The sequence below is a fragment of the Quercus robur genome, chromosome 7, assembly GCF_932294415.1.
Source record: "Quercus robur chromosome 7, dhQueRobu3.1, whole genome shotgun sequence".
NCBI classification, from domain to species: domain Eukaryota; kingdom Viridiplantae; phylum Streptophyta; class Magnoliopsida; order Fagales; family Fagaceae; genus Quercus; species Quercus robur.
This window is the reverse complement of record NC_065540.1, coordinates 16,437,668-16,453,312: the sequence shown is the minus strand read 5'-3', so window position 1 is coordinate 16,453,312 and position 15,645 is coordinate 16,437,668. Positions and strand designations below refer to the sequence as shown.

Genomic DNA, 15,645 nt, shown 5'->3' with positions numbered 1-15,645 from the left:
ACATCCTACGTAAAAATGGTTGTTACCAATTGAGGATTTGTTTAGCTCCTCGTAATATACATTCATTAGTCTTAAATTTTAATAGTATATATATATTAAATGTTGCGTTAACTTTGTAGGTTAATTTTGCATCACATATTCTATCTTTTTTTTCTTTTTCTTTTTTTAATTGTGCTAAGTGAGTTATTTCATGCAAAAAACAAGGAGTCCATAAATCATCAAAAACCAAATTACATATCTAATTCTATAATTTATTCTATCCCTAATTTGCTACACATGCTAATATTAAATAAAAATGGAGATGATTTTTTTTTCTTTGTCAATGAGAAAAAGATATGAATTTTTGTTATGAATCAATCAATAAGAGTTCCGTGCAATCAATAAAAAGAAAATTTAATATCTGTCTAATCACCGCTATTTAACTTGCATATGAAAAAGATACATACAAAGTTTGACTTATCCTAAGAGAGATAGAGAGATTGCCATCAGGTACATCGTTAGGAATTTGAAACAGCTAATATAAATGAGATGATGGTGGTGGGATAATAGAAAATATCCTAATTTGGCACATGTATACATAATTGACCTGAGCCATCCTCATTACTTGATCTCACAATATATTATTATATTTTTAGGAAAATCCCTTTCTAGAGGGGATTAGGCCTACTGTGTTTAGGTAAGTGCTAACTATATTCCCATACGGAAATGGACCGACAACCATAAGGTCTATTGCCATAAACGTATCAGCATAACCATAAGGTCTATAGTCATTTTAATTTTTTAGTGGAAGTTTAAAGGGTTAGAGAGAAACTTTGTCCATTCAGGGACGCAACCAAGTTGAGGCTGAGGGGGGCTGTGTCCCCCGCCAAATTTTTTTAAAATATTAAATAGTAGGTATATATTTAAGATTTTTGAAAATAAGTCCACGAAAAATTATATTTGCCCTCTCTTAAGAAAATTATATTTGTCCCCCTCGACTTCGAATCTTAGGTCCGTCCATGTGTCCATTAATTAATTGACACTGCCATTAGCTATATATGGGTGGTAGCCTTACAAAATTGTTAATGATACAGTAACTCTATATGGACTTAGTTTAACTATGGGCCTAACTAAACAAAGTTACGTGGAATGCACGCTGATTTAGCTTCCCCAATCACTAATTTGATTTACAATTTTAGCTCGTAATTGTCTTGCAACACTAATCCTTCCTGGAGAAGATGCTTAAATTTAGAATCTAAAAAGTAAAATGTCTGCTTGAACACTTTGTATGATTTTCAGGCTTGGTTGGCTTCTTTGCAAAGCCACCACCCACACACACTTACACACACACACAGGCTAGAATTTGATGAATGATGATGTTTTGGGAAAGGATAATTAGGCCAACATTGAATGAAACACATGAAAACCTTGGCTACAAAATCACTACGAGGACTATGATCAAGTCTAGGCGGAAGACACCAATTCAAGTCGCTCCTCTTTACCTATTTTTCTTCCATCAAAAAAAATTTCACTTCGAGGCATTCCGCAGTCATGATGACAATCGACAACAAATTGGGCCTGATTGTCACCCTGAGCCACTATCCTAGCTTGCCCAAAAAATTGGGCCTTTGAAGCTTAACTAGAGGATAGGAGAGTCACAGTTGATAGAGTCTCTCGGCCTCCCCCAAGATAAACCCGTTAAATTTTGTCTATGTATTTTTTGGAGTTTCAAGTTGCCCATAAACCGAATATATTTCCAATGGCTTCCTCACTTCCCCTAATAAAGTAGGAAAAAAAAGGGGTCTAAAAGAGTATGTTGCCAACTTGCCATAGTAGTCACTTGGTCATTTGGTTCATTATTTGGAATTGTAGTTACCCCTTAACACTTATCTGAGCAAATTGGATCAATTTGTCAAAATATTGGAGGGTTTTGGACTTAATGCATCTTAAATTTACATACATCAGTTGAATTAATGGACTTATCCATTGGATTGTGGAGAAAATGGGCAAATGTCCCTTTCAAAAAAAAAATCTAGCATTTTTCCCATTTTCCAAACTAATGAGGGAAATACCCCTCTTTTGAAACTCGATTTTCTCAAAATCAAATTATAAAAAATAAAAATCTGGAGCCCTATAGTAGCGTTTTAAGGAGCCTATAGTGACGTTTAAGGACCTATAGTGGTGTTTTTAACTCGATCTCCATAAAGTCGAATTACATGCAAATTTTTTTCTTTTTTTATACTTATAACTTGACTTCATGGAGATCGAGTTACAAAACGCTACTATAGGTCCTTAAAACGTCACTATAGGTTCCTTAAAAACGTCACTATAGGCTCCTTAAAAACACCACTATAGGGCTTAACTTGATTTTGAGAAAATCGAGTTTCAAATAGGGACATTTCCCTAATTAGTCTGTGAAAGAGGACAAAATGCTAGATCGTTGTTTTAAAAATGGAAAATACCAATTTTTTCCATTGGATTGTTGCTAAGGTTAAACTTTGCTTGCTTTCTCTGAGTTTCTTTGCAGTCTCAATTGTTTTTTTTATTTTAAATATTATTTAGCTACTTATTATTTGTTGAATTTTCTTATTTTTATTATATTTTTGTTGTAAAATATATATATATATATATATATATATCACTTTCCCATTTTCAATATAACAAAACTAGGGACGCATTTTAAGTTGGATAAATGCCCATATATTTGATATAACAATAATAGATATTCAAAATTTTTCACAATTTTTATTATACGTCAACTATAATTTGTCACATCAATGACAATGAAAAATTTTGTTTACTAGCAATAGCAACAACAATGAAATGAATACTCAAAAAGGCACACTCCATTGACTTAACTTAGTTGGTTTTTCTACAATTTTTCCTAATTTGGCCACTTGTGCCTGTGAGTGGGCTAAGGTTTCCCATCTTCACCATTGCATTTGCAAAGTCTGTTAGAAAGCTTGCGGAGTTGGAGCTGTAAGCGTTAACTTGGGAACCTGTGGAACCCCCATTAAAGAGTTCTTGGTCTGAGTGTAAGAGACCCTTGTTGCTTATCAAATTCTTGAAGTAAGCATTGTCAAAAGATGTTGGACTAGTCAAGTCTAGAGGGGCAAGATCGTTGTCACCACCAGTGCTTGGACAGTTCGATTTCAATGAAGTTGTAAATGAAGAATCTATGTTGGCTTCATTGTAAATCCTGGTTCGGAAAACTGTGCACCTTGCTTGGCCTATTGTGTGAGATCTAAACAAATTATAAAAATAATGTTTGGTTAATTTATGAGTACCACTTGGCCCAACGGGTAAAATGTCATTATGGTCACGTCCTGGTGAAAGACCCCAACTTAGGTCACCCTCTCTATCCATTTTGCTATTATCAAAAAAATTAAGGAGCCCTTTCTAAAGGCATAAACGATTTGAGGACTTAAAAAAATTAAACCAATACCTGATAGGGCCACCAATTCTTTGGCAGTGAAACCTTTGTTTGAGAAGGTGCTAAGAAGGCCACTAAGATTCAATGTTGAAATAGGGATGTCGGATTTAGCAGCAGTTAAACTTGCGGTGGTAGAGTCTCTTCTACCCAATTGAACCGTCCAATTAGTGAGAGTCCCTATGCCTATACCGGTGGTGAATTAGAGTGGTCACACCCTCGTAGGCGGTGGGGGATGTACTTGATTTCTAAAGAATCAATCTTTTGGTTAGAAGTTCTACGGACTTTATAAAGGTCCCACCCAGCTGAATGAAACAAATAATATGATGAAAATGACAGCAAAACAAGAAGATGTTGATGTCCCTATAATATTATTGTTCAAATTAAAATTCATAAATAATGTGAAGTTGTGACTTTTTCTTACTGCAACAACGGAATCTCTCGCAGCAACAGCCAAAATGTCAGCACAAGACACAACACCAGGGCAAATATTTTCCGATTGAGATTTGATAGTGTCTACTACATCAAATCCCCTTAGTGAATTATTGTTGGGAAAAGTTGTTTTCTCTCTGATGAAAGTTGAAGTGTCATCTAAGAGGACCGATGCATCACACCCCGTTACACAATGTTATTCAAATTCATTATTTATTTATTTATGTTACGTTAAAAGAATCCTATTGTGTGTCTCATTACAAAGGAAAATATTAAAGTTATTATCAATTTTTATTATAAAAGGTTTACAATATATATGATTTAACCATGAAAATGATTGGTGTTATTTTAAATCATACAATAATATTGAAAGTTCAAAAACGTGTACAAAAACACTTTTGAACGTTTAGACCCCCAAAAACCAATTTAATCAACACACGCAATATGTTAAACAACTAGTGTGCGGAAACTTAACATATGCTATAACATGGAATTGATTAAACAACTATCTAAGCCACAACAAAATAAACCACAACAAATAATGTAAAGGCAGAGATAGAGAGGAAGGAAGATGCAAACACAGCGATAACACCAGATATGTTATCGAAGAGGAAACCGAAGACCTCGGCGAAAAACCTCTCCGCCGCCCTCCAAGCGGTAATCAATCCACTAGAAAATACAGTTGGGATACAAGGACAGCAATAGACCCTCCAAGCCTAATCTACCCAATGCACCTAAGCCCTCCAAGCTTCTTGCTCCAACGAGGTTGCACCGAACCTTTTTCTTTTCTAGCTTTCCGGATTCCGCTACTACACCATAGCATCAACCAATGAATATTGGCTCCTTCCTAACTGCTTCCCAGAACTCCAAACGTCTGTCTCACAGGGATGATAATGGTGAGAACCAGATTTGGTATAATGGCCTCTCAAGGATTTGACAATGGAGAGGAAGAGAGTGAGGGATTTTGATGAGACTCTAAGGTATAGATTGTGGGTGAAACAATCTAGTTTTTCTTTAGGGTTTCTCTCTCAAAATTCTCTCTGGAAGCTCTCTTTCAATCGTGGGTTAAAAGGGTATTTATACTGGAGTGAAGAGGAATGCGAAACGTCAGGTTTTTCCAAAACAGGGGTGGCTCGCGGCTTGACCTCGCGGCTTGACTAAGTCGCGAGTTAACCGTATGGCCAGTTGTCCTGTTTTGTCCTGTAGTGCTCCAGCTAGCATGACTGTTCATCTTCCAGCATGCTTGGCACGTGTGCATCTTCTGGCAGGTTGAAGCCGCGAGTCCACCCGCGAGTCCCAGCCGCGACACTCTGTTTTCTTGCACACTCTTGAGCAATCTTCACACTATCTCACTCACTACCCTTACAACAATCCCACCTAAATACAGGGTTACTAAATGCTGAATTACAAGCAAATTTGGCACGGAATAAAGCCAATTAGATGGTTGAATAAATTTAACCTTACAATCTCCCCCTTTGGCTATTCCGTGACAAAACCCTAAAACAGACTCTAGACTTAACATGTGAGTTGGGAACAGTTGATCAAAACTCACTCACACCTAACTCTAGAAGCTGTGAAGCACTTGAATCATATGAACATAAACTCCTGAAACACAACAATACACCATGATCATTGTAAGCAGAAAATTATTAATGTATATGAAACAGGCAATATGAGATCAAGCAAAGATGGAGTTAATAAACAAACCATGGCTTAATCAACCAAGTGAACACCACAAGGTAGTGATCACAGTGCTCATTCACACTTGGAATGAACACAAGGACATACAAGTTAGCAAGCACAAGGCAAGACACTTGTATGCTCAAACACTCAACCAATGCATAGCACACAAGGCATATGCATCTAGGAACAATCCTACAAGGGCACAAGAGTGACAGTACAACAATCACAATGCAGAACATTTAGATTAAAGTACTGATTTCAACATAGCATAAAGGCTGCACTTAAGCATGGTACATACCACAAGGCCTACAAAATATGCATAAAACCATAACCCTAACAGCTTACAAAAGCATATGGGTACAAACCAACAAATACCTGAATAACATCATCAAACATATATAAAAGTTTATCCAAGAGTATATGAAGAGAGTTAGAAACAGTTATACACCAAAACACAGTGTATTAAAACCATAAAAACACTAAAATACCCAAATCATAAACATATATAACCACATTACTTCCCCTCAACTAATTGCTCCCCCTTAGGAGCTGCTTTTCTGCTTCTCAATCATCAATGAACTTTCTCCCCCTTTTTGACATGGAATGGCCAAAGGGTCACTTGTCATGCTGAGTTGTGAAGCTGTCCAGTGTAGCAGCCAAGACATCAATCTGGTCTTGCATGGCCCTCATCCTGTCAGAATGCTCAGTTTGGACTGCCCTGATCCCATCAAGCCTTTCCAGAATGATCTGGAAAGCATCTGGAGGTGTGTCTGCAGAAGTTGAAGCTCTGTGTCTTTTGCCACTTCTCCTAGGTGTTGAAGTTGATGCAAGCCCTGCTGCCTCTGCTTCAGTCTCCATTGGAGCAGCCTCTCCTTCATCACCTTCATCTTCTTCTCCTGGAAGCCTAACACTTATCCTTTTGTAGGTGAGCTTGTTGATTGCAGAGGGTGTAGACATGGGACTGATGTCTTGAGGGATTGGAACTCCTTTACTCCTAAAAATCCTCATAAGCAAACTTGGAAAGATCAATTTAGGCCTAGAGGTTGTTCTGGTCTCATCCACAATGGTGTCATAAATGTGGGAACTTATGTCTATGAAGTTCTTTTCCTTGAGATCCATCAGAAAGACTGCTCTAGCACAGTTGATTGTAGTCAATTTCCTAATGGGATAGAGGTTAAACATCATGATTATGGTAAGGCACCTCATGTCCACTGGAAAGGCAGTGGTATTCAAACATTTCCCTTCTCTCTGCCCACCTATCCTTTGTTGAATTGTTTCAATAGACACACTCCTATCCTTGTAATTGATGAATTCTTCATCATCTAATCCTTCAAGCCCTAAAGCATCATCTATGACATGAGCATCTAAGACAAATTCTTTACCCCTCACCCAGCAACTCAATTCATTATCCTTTATCACAGCATTGGAGTAAAATTCCCTTATTAAGGGTTCACACACAACAGGGAAACCACCCAAAAGCTTTTCCCATCCTCTTCCTTCAAAACAACTGGGAATAAAAGTTTGCCTTAAATCTTCCAAATCCACAAATCTCTCTTGAATGATTCCTGCATTCAAGAAGTTATCCTTGTATCTCTCAAAGTTGTGAACTGACCTAAACAATCTAGGATCCATCTTAAGTCTTTTGTCAGCCTTCTTCGCAGTAGATTTCTTCTTCTGAGGTGAAGGTGCCATCTGTGAACAATCAGAAAAGGCCACAACAACATATAGCAATATATGTGCAGAACCAGTCAGAACCATGTAGTAAACAGAGAGAGATATCAACCACACAAATGAACTTCAAAAACTTAAACAGCAAGCTATTTAGTTCAAACATATGGATAAACCAAGCCTAGGATAGGAAACACATGAACAACATGGTGAAACTATCCTGAAGACAGATAAATGACATAGAGGCAGATAATGGAAAAATGATATGACACTCAAACAATATATTGATCCAAACAGAAGCTACCCACAGATAGACACACTAGAACATGCAAATCTAGCACAGTAAAACTCACAACCTCAGAACGAACCAATAGAAATCACTCAACAGCTCAAAGATCAGAATGAAATGAAATAAACACTTAGCTAAGCACAAGATGAAGAGCAATAAGTATATGGCAATCATTTAACACAAACTATAGCAGCAGAAATCACACGCTAAGCAAGACCAAAGAGCAGAGACCGAAACACAAACCCATTTCAAAAACATAATAAAATGCGAAAAAATCAAGGGTAAAAGCACAAAATCATGAAGAAAAGAGGGTAAAACAGAAAACCCATACCTGTAACTTGACGATTTTGAGCTACAAGAGTGCAACACAAGAGATTGAAAAGGGAGCACGGAGTGTTTGGGAGGGAGAGTGTTTAGAGAAAAGATGAACAGTCACAAAAATTCGAGGGAAAAAACTGAAAAAGTTTAAAAACTGCTCCTGTTTCTGCAAAACACGCGATTTTCGCGACTGGAGTAAGTCGCCACATAGTCGCCAGATCAAGCCGCCAAAACACTCAAGAACAAAATTTTGAAAAAATTTTCTAAGTGTTTTTCGCGACTGGAAGGTCTACCCGCGAGTGAGTCGCGAGCTAAGCCGCGAAAATATCTGAGTGAATCTCACGACTGGACCTTCCACTCGCGAACAAGTCGCCAAAACTGACTAGCGAAGATGCGACTGAGGCTCGCGACTTGACATACCCGCGACTGAGCCGCCAAAACAGGACAAAACTGTATTTTTTGAAATTTTCAGATTTTTCCAACAAAACACTTTCCAAAAACACCTAAAACACTCAAAAATCTTTTTGTGCTTGAATTAACAAAGATTGAGCATGTGAAAACACATTTTATCAAGTACAATCACACAAATGAATATGGCATTTATTGAACATAAACTTGTGTGTTGTGTGTGGATATCAACACTGAGATAGTCCTTTGTCTAATGTGAAGCTTCAATGATCAATTCAACCAAGGCATACACAATTAGCACTAGATCATGTGACCAATCTCAATTATAGATATATGAATATATGACTTCCCACACAACTTGATAACATAACTTGGAGCCTTTCATTTGACTCCACTTTCAGCCATAACATTTGATCTTTTGAGGCAATCATCTCTCATTGTGATAGGGATAGACAACACTTTTCTTTGAAGATCAGGCCTTTGGCCTTTTTGAAAGAAATTTCACTTTTTATATACGGTCGCTTACCCTTTTTCCTAGTCAAATACTAGAATGTGCGACAGGCTTTTGCAGCTCAATATCTCTTTTCATTTGGAGATTTACATTTAGTGAGCTCTTTTTAGCAAAACAAAAAAAATAAAAAGTGGAAAGAGATATAGACACAAGTCTATGCATGTTTCAAGATCAACATAACCATTCACTAATCATTCATGACAAGTTTGAAGATCTATTTACAACAATCACATAGATTTCAAGATTTTTCCCATAGTGATATGAGTGCATGAAGACAAGCAATGCTCGAAAATGCACAAAGCCATTAGCACAAAGGTACACGACAAAACGAGTTTTAAGACAAAACTCAACAAAGTCAATCAAGCTTTTTGATTTTCAAATTTTTATGTAATTTTTGGATTTTTGACTCAAGAAACAAAAAGACTGATAAAACACAATTAAGAAATATTCACAAGAAGAATAATCAAACAAAAACAACAAGCATACCAAACAAACATAGTCACAAAGCATAGGAAGTATTAATGCATGGACATGTTGTAATGCTTATGCATGAGTACCCCTTTTCACCCACACGTCACTTGCGTTTGGGGTGATTTCCTTAAAGGATTGGGTACGAGAGTTAGGGCTTTCAAACCTTCGTGAGAAGCTTTCCAAGCAGTTGGTGAATGCACCAATCATCTTCATCACGTCCATCATTCCGAGATCTCCATGTTGCTCTCTAGGTTGATCACCTGCCCAAGTTCTCCTATCAATTCTTGGTCCTCCTGACCTTTGAGGAGTAGCACTGTTCTTTGCTCTCAGCTTTTGGCAATTTGGTCGAGTGTGCCCTTGAAGTCCGCAATAATGGCACACATACATTCCTCTAGGACCTCTTTGTGGTCGAGGACGTGACTTGGCACGAGACTCAGACCTGCCCACATACTGATTACGATGATTCATCATCCGTTTGTCCACCACATTCTTCTTCTCCTCCACCTCGAGCTTCACATCAGTAGGGTCAGCTACAACTGGATCTTTGGCTTTGACAAACTTCACTTCTTTGGTGACATTTCCAGTTGAGCTACTTCCTCCGGTAAATCCCAGTCCGGATTTGTCTGAAAAGCTCTTCTGAGATGATATAACATCATCTAGCTTCTTGGTGGTGACCCTCTCTATTTTTGCATTTGCTTGAACCACCTCACTTTCAAGAAATCTCACTTTAGTGTAAGCTTCGGACAGCTCACCATTCAGAGTTTCAATCTCGCATTTGGCCTCCCTATACCGGATTAGGAGACTTTTGTAGTCCTCCTCAGCCTTCTTCATCTTTCTCACAGCAGCCTTGGCTACCCGTGTGTATTCACCCGATTTCTCCAAAAGTGAGTTGTAATTTTCTTGAAGAGTTGCAGTGCTTTCTTCTTCTTCAGCTTCCGATTCTTCAACAATTCCTAGTGAGTCATCCTCACTATGTTCTCCAAGGTCTTGAACAAGCAAATTCAATTCATCTGAAGACTCAACATGAGCAATAGTCATGAAAGCTGAGTAGTTCCCTTCTCCATCACAGCTTTCTTTAGATTCTGAGTCAGACGAATCTGAGTCACTCAGGGTCGTGGCATACACCTTGCCTTTCGACTTCAAGTAATTCGGACATTCCCTCTTAAAGTGTCCATGCCCGTTGCATTCAAAACAAGTGACACCTTGTGTGGATGGGGATTCTTTTCCATCTTTCCTGTTGAAATCCCTCTTCTCCCTTCCAGAATTTTGGAATTTTCTCTTATCATCAAATTTTCCATTGTTTTTGAATTTCAAAAACTTTCTGAAATTTTTAACAAGATAGGCTACATCTTTGTCCACCATATCTTCTCCTGACGAGCCTTGATCTTCCACCTTCTCATTAGTGGTCTTTAGAGCAAGGGATTTTCCCTTCCGTTGATTTGGCAGCGACATCTCATAGGTTTGTAGAGATCCAACCAGCTCCTGTACCTTGATGTCGTCAAGATCCTTGCTCTCTTCAATGGCTGTCACCTTAGCACGGAAACTTTCCGGCAATGATCGAAGGATCTTCCTTACAATCTTAGAGTCCTCCATCTTCTCCCCCAAGTTAAACTTACTGACAACCACTTCATTTAACTTCCCATAAAACGAGTCGAAAGACTCATCCTCACTCATCTTGAGCTCCTCAAACCGAGTGGTCAGCATTTGTAACTTGGTTTCTTTCACCTTCTTCGTGCCTTCATAAGTTGTTTCCAGAATCTCCCATGCATCTTTGGCAATAGTAATGTGAGAAATCCTGTGAAATTCATCTGGAGACACACCACAGAAAATAGCATTTAGTGCTTTACTGTTAGCATTAGATGCAGCAAGTGCTGCCTTATCCCATGTGGATTTGGCTGCCTCAGGTTTGGCCCAACCAATCTCAACAGCATCCCACACGGATTCATCAATAGAGCATAAAAAGGCTCTCATACGAACCTTCCAAAATGCATAATTACTTCCATCAAAATATGGAGGTGCATTAAGGGATTGAGACCTATCCATCTCAAAAAGGGAGTCAAGGATCACACAATGGTAATGAAACCAAACAGATGTGTACCTGCTCTGATACCAATTGAAACTTCAAAAACATGTACAAAAACACTTTTGAACGTTTAGACCCCCAAAAACCAATTTAATCAACACACGCAATATGTTAAACAACTAGTGTGCGGAAACTTAACATATGCTATAACATGGAATTGATTAAACAACTATCTAAGCCACAACAAAATAAACCACAGCAAATAATGTAAAGGCAGAGATAGAGAGGAAGGAAGATGCAAACACAGCGATAACACCAGATATGTTATCGAAGAGGAAACCGAAGACCTCGGCGAAAAACCTCTCCGCCGCCCTCCAAGCGGTAATCAATCCACTAGAAAATACAGTTGGGATACAAGGACAGCAATAGACCCTCCAAGCCTAATCTACCCAATGCACCTAAGCCCTCCAAGCTTCTTGCTCCAACGAGGTTGCGCCGAACCTTTTTCTTTTCTAGCTTTCCGGATTCCGCTACTACACCGTAGCATCAACCAATGAATATTGGCTCCTTCCTAACTGCTTCCCAGAACTCCAAACGTCTGTCTCACAGGGATGATAATGGTGAGAACCAGGTTTGGTATAATGGCCTCTCAAGGATTTGACAATGGAGAGGAAGAGAGTGAGGGATTTTGATGAGACTCTAAGGTATAGATTGTGGGTGAAACAATCTAGTTTTTCTTTAGGGTTTCTCTCTCAAAATTTTCTCTGGAAGCTCTCTTTCAATCGTGGGTTAAAAGGGTATTTATACTGGAGTGAAGAGGAATGCGAAACGTCAGGTTTTTCCAAAACAGGGGTGGCTCGCGGCTTGACCTCGCGGCTTGACTAAGTCGCGAGTTCCAGTCGCGAGTTAACCGTATGGCCAGTTGTCCTGTTTTGTCCTGTAGTGCTCCAGCTAGCATGACTGTTCATCTTCCAGCATGCTTGGCACGTGTGCATCTTCTGGCGGGTTGAAGCCGCGAGTCCACCCGCGAGTCCCAGCCGCGACACTCTGTTTTCTTGCACACTCTTGAGCAATCTTCACACTATCTCACTCACTACCCTTACAACAATCCCACCTAAATACAGGGTTACTAAATGCTGAATTACAAGCAAATTTGGCACGGAATAAAGCCAATTAGATGGTTGAATAAATTCAACCTTACAAATATCTATATATATATATATATATTGTATTTAAAAGTTAAGACAATAGTTTATAAGTTTTATGGAATAAAATTTTACAGCAACTATAGTCTACAGTATCAATCCTTCCTAGAAATGCACCCATGTATATATATTGTAAGGTTGAATTTTATCAACCATCTTGTTAGCTTTATTCCGTTCGAAATTTGCTTGTATTTTAGCAATTAGTAACCCTGTATTTAGGTGGAATTATGTAAGGGTAGTAAGTGAGAAAGTGTGAAGAAATGCTCAAGATTGTGCAAGGATGCAGAGACTCGCGGCTGGACTCACGGGTGACTCGCGACTGGCAAGCCGCCAAAGTTGGCACACGTGTGGAGCATACAGGGGAGCTGAAGAGTCATGCCAATTGTTGCACTACAGGACAAAAGTCCCAAGCTGGCCAGGCCGTTAGCTCGCGGCTTGAACTTGTGACTCAGTCCAGTCGCGAGGTCAAGTCGCCAGACCACCTTGTTTGGGAAAAACTGACTTTTCACATTCCTTCTCACCCTACTATATACATACCCTTATACCCACGATATTCAGAGAGCTTCCAAAGAGAATTTTAAGAGAGAAACTCTAGAGAAAAATAAGATTGATTCATCAACGATCTTCACATAGAGACTCTTCAAATTCCTCTACTCTCTTCCTCTCCATTGTCAAATCCTTGAGAGGTACATTACCAAAACATTTTCTCACCATACCCATATCTGTGAGAATGTCATTTGGTGTTTGGGAAGTAGTTAAGAAGGGACCAATTTCATATTGGTTGATGTTATGGTCAAGTAGCGGAATCTAGTAAGTTAAAGAAGAAATAGGTTCGGCGTAACCTTGTTGGAGTAGGAGCTTGGAGAGTTTAGGTATATTAGGTAGATTAGGCTTAGAGGGTCTTCTGTTGTTCATGTATCCCAACTACATTCTTTAATGGATTGTTTACCGCTTGGAGGGCGGTAGAGAGGTTTTATACCGAGGGCTTCGGTTTCCTCTTCAATAACACATCAAGTGTTGTTCTTGTATTTGCATCTCTCTTCTCTTAATCTTTTCCATTTAATTTCTGCTGTGAATGTGATTTTATTTGGTTTAGATTGTTTATCAATTCTATATTAAGCTTATGTTCATATTCCACACATTAATTGTTTGATATTAAGCTTGAATTGGTAATTTGTAAATTGGGGGTTTAAACGTTTATAATGTTTTATACACTAATTGAAATTTCATATATATATATATATATATATATGTGGTTACATGCCTCAACATACGAAGGACTAAATGAATTTTATATGGCTTATAATACAATATTAACATGTCCATATATAGAATGTGAAATATAAAACTAAGCAAGTAGCCAGGCCAAAAGTGACGAACTTGAACCCGGGGCTGCTACAATCTCTTTTATTAAGAGGTTAGCTAGCCTATATTAGCCATCAGTGTCTTGACGTACAATTAGATTATTATGTATAAAGAAGCCATTAATTGCAAATTTTGCAATTATTTTGCAGGAATCTTTAGCGACATTTGGTCCCATGGCTTTTATTCCAAAGTTGTCTCTATCAAATAATATATATATATATATATATATAATTTTTTAACAACTGAGTTATATGATTTGTTGTAATTAGTGGATAAAAATTGTATTACTGATAAATCCATATAAAGTGACGTTTTTCCGATCACAGTTTATCATCTTAATATATCATGGGAAAAAAAAAAAAAAATTATGGTTCTAACATTGTTATATGAAACACAATGCAATTAAGAGCAATCATCCTTCCTCATAGCATCAACAACTCTAGGCAAGAAGGAGCAAGGGAAAACAGGACCAAAAACAAAGTAATAAGAGAAAATCTTGATATGAGGTAATGCGAAATAAGTGAAAAAAAAAAAAACAAAAAACAAAAAACAAAAACAAAAAAAAACACAAACATACATGAATACGTTTAAAACCTTGAAAAGTCAAACATATAACTTAAAGATGTCGGTGAGTTCTTAAAACAAAGAATTCACGAGAGAGAGAGAGAGGACTTGAACAAAGCAGTCATGAAAGTGAAGACGGAGCAAGGATGCTCCCATGCGTGGCTCACTTGACACTGCAGAGTCTACAGCTGATTTAACGGTGGAAAGGGCATTAAGGCATGGATGTTGCATAGAAAGTAGAGGACAACTGAGCAGAGACCATCCCCACAAAAAATGAAAATAACAGGAAGAACTTAATGGTGGTGAGAATTGATGGGATATAAAGAAAAGGAGCCATGATGATGATATAAAGAAGCAGATAAAGAAGAAGGCTTCCTCGCTAGTTTTGTGGTTATGGCACTAGATCGAGTTCTCATATATTTATGCAAGAGCTCTGCCTGCATTGTGATGGCATGCATTTCACATACTCCGACTCCGAGTTAACCTAAGGAATGAAAACGAATTAAAAGGGGCCATAATACGTGTATAGTTAATATAAAACATATTTACTGTATATTTTAAATGGGTGTGTCGTCTTCATTGTTTGTTGTTAAATCTAGAAAATAAAATTTTAATTTTGAAATGCATTCTCTCCATTTAAAGTGAAATGGAAAGAATCTCATTCTATGTAGAGTGGGGTCTTTTTGTTTGTTTAATCCGAAGTGTGTGTAAAGCAATTGCCTATTATTTGCTAGACTATCGTAGTTAGTGTGTGTAAAGTGGTGAGCTATGCTAATAGTGTTGGGCTACTTCCTGCTGCACTAGGCCCAAGTTTTCTGGATAAGGGAGTTGAGACCGGTCCAGCTGCAACTCAAGTTGGCCCAGCTTGTGCGCAAACTAAGCCTGGTTTGTCAAGAATGTGCTTGCAGCAGACTGAGCTATTTCAAACAAATTGTGGCAGACAGACATAATAATAAATATATATATATATATCTGGCTGCTTAGTAGGAAATGGCCAAACGACCCCAAACATAATCACAGTAATAATAATCACTTTTACAGGAAGAAAAGAACAGAACGAAAGGGAACAAATAATAATATGTATGGGTTTATTAGAAGATGAAGAAATCAACTAAAATCTGATCCACAGGAGCAAAACCAGAGAGGAAAGAACGTTCCTTCTCAACGCAATTAATCTCTCAGGAAAAATCTTACCATGGAAATTAACTGCCCTGAGAGAAACGGACCTGAATGGTTGATGCACAGAGGCCCCTTTTGGTTTTAACAGAGAGTAGGATCGTGAGGGAGTGAGGGAGAGAG

General features: G+C 38.1%; 1 pseudogene; it reads right to left on the bottom strand.

The window, feature by feature from the left end:
* Window positions 1-2,838: 2,838 nt before the first annotated feature.
* LOC126691090 (cationic peroxidase 1-like) lies at window positions 2,839-14,608 on the bottom strand (annotated as a pseudogene).
* Between the last annotated feature and the right edge of the window lie 1,037 nt (window positions 14,609-15,645).